Below are 1,885 nucleotides of genomic sequence, written 5' to 3'. Positions count from 1 at the left end.
TTTTTTTCCTTTTCATATTTTTTCACATATTCAAAAAATGTTCACAAATTCAAGAAATTGTCTGCATGTTTAATTGTTTCACTAATTCAAAAAATTGTTCCTGTTTCCGAGAATTGTTCACATATTCCAAAAATACTGCAGTTTTGAATTGTTTTTCAAAAATTTAAAAAAGAGTCATGTTTTCGAAATCCATTGCCAAATTAAAAAAATGCTCGACTTTTTCTAAAATAGTTTTATTTTAAAAATGTTCTGTTTTCCAAAAAAAATATTATTTTCAAAATATGTTTTGTGTTTATGAAAAGTAGTTCATAATTTAAATATATTCATGTATTCAATTTTTTGTTCCGGTTTTGTTTTAAAAAATTGAGTCCCCTAGCAATGTTTGCGTTTCAAAAAGAGTGTCTTTTAAAAAAAATTATGTTTCAAAATTTAAAATAAATTTTAATGTGCATCGGGTTATAGTTCATATACTCCAGGCTGCCATTGTAGTCACTAAATATTACTCCCTCCGTTAGGAATTACTTGTCGCAGAAATGGATGTATCTAGACGTATTTTTGTTCTAGATACATCCATTTTCGCGACAAGTAATTTCGAACGGAGGGAGTAGATAGTACAGTGGCCATTGACACGCTTCCCTATCCAGAGTACTCGAGTTCGATCCCTTGCCCACAAATTTTAATTTATGGAATGGGCTGAATTGGTTTTTATTTTTCGCTGCTGCGGCAGTTTATTTAAACTGCTCTGCCGCTGCTATTCTTTCAGAGTAGCTAGCCTGGCGCAGTGGCTAGAGCATCGCATGCCCCCTGTGCGTTGCGCGACCTGGCCGCAAAATGCGGCATATTTTTTTTTTGAGTGGCAGCAAAATGCGGCATATAGGAGGTCACTTTCGGAAACGTGGTAAAGGGCCGTTGTTGAGAGAGAATTTTTGGCCCATGTGCTTCCAGGCCCACTCAGGTCTATCCCAAAACTGTGGCTAGGGTTAGCAAGAACGCAGGGGCGGCGGCTAAGCACGTGAAATTATAAGGGATGACGGGACCGGCCAGCTCTTGTCCTCCTTCAATCCCGATTTTCGGCCGACGGGTTCTACCGTGATGTTCGTTTCGGCGCTATCGTCCAGGTTACCCTCCCTTCTGTTCTCCTTTCCTATTGATTTTGCTATTAGTTAGGCCGGTGTAGATCTGCATCTGCATCTGCTCTCGTTTTATAAATTTCAATCATTCTTTTCATAGGATACATTTTTTCAAATTCGATTATAGCTTAGCAAAATGATTTGTTTTTCCTGGTCCTTATTCGACTCGTTTGTGGTTTGTTTTGTCATTATTAGGAGTCGAGGTTCCTTTGGATACAAATTCCGAGTCGGGTCGGATTAGTAGGCACTCTTATCTGACCACTATATATGCCTATGAATACGCAGGGCACGGCCAATTCATGTTGACCGGAAACAACGATATGAAGCCGCCGATTCCTAAACGACCCCGGCGGATGGCTATGTCGCCGGAATCAGCACCTTTAGCCTCCGGCAGTAGCAGCTTCATCCCAGATGATATAATCTTCTTTCAGATACTCGTACTTCTTCCTGTGAAGTCCCTTGTGCGCTTCCAAACCGTCTGCAAGTCATGGCGCACCACATTAACCAGCATCAGTTTCGTGCGCTGGCACCTGGAGCTTTCCAAGCGAACAAGGTCGACCATGGTCCTCGTGCCACGCAAGTATCAGGAGGACCGACGGAAGGCGTGTTCTAGATTACTCAGTATCTTCAGCTTCCAGCCAGGGGAAAGCAAGTGTGCGGAGCTTATCTTCCGAAAGGAATTTCATCCCTATGGGATCCCTGTGTTCAGCATTCCTCTCCATTGTGATGGCCTGATATTGATCCCTTGCATAATG

General features: G+C 41.5%; 1 long non-coding RNA gene across 1 annotated transcript; it reads left to right on the top strand.

The window, feature by feature from the left end:
• The first annotated feature begins 969 nt into the window (after positions 1–969).
• Positions 970–1,773, top strand: LOC119344239. The gene is made up of 2 exons (XR_005166516.1): positions 970–1,118; positions 1,416–1,773. It is a non-coding gene; the product is annotated as an uncharacterized LOC119344239 (long non-coding RNA).
• The last annotated feature ends 112 nt before the right edge of the window (positions 1,774–1,885 follow it).

The sequence above is a fragment of the Triticum dicoccoides genome, unplaced genomic scaffold, assembly GCF_002162155.2.
Source record: "Triticum dicoccoides isolate Atlit2015 ecotype Zavitan unplaced genomic scaffold, WEW_v2.0 scaffold160645, whole genome shotgun sequence".
NCBI classification, from domain to species: domain Eukaryota; kingdom Viridiplantae; phylum Streptophyta; class Magnoliopsida; order Poales; family Poaceae; genus Triticum; species Triticum dicoccoides.
The sequence above is the reverse complement of the archived record's forward strand: the minus strand, read 5'-3'. Positions and strand labels throughout refer to the sequence as shown.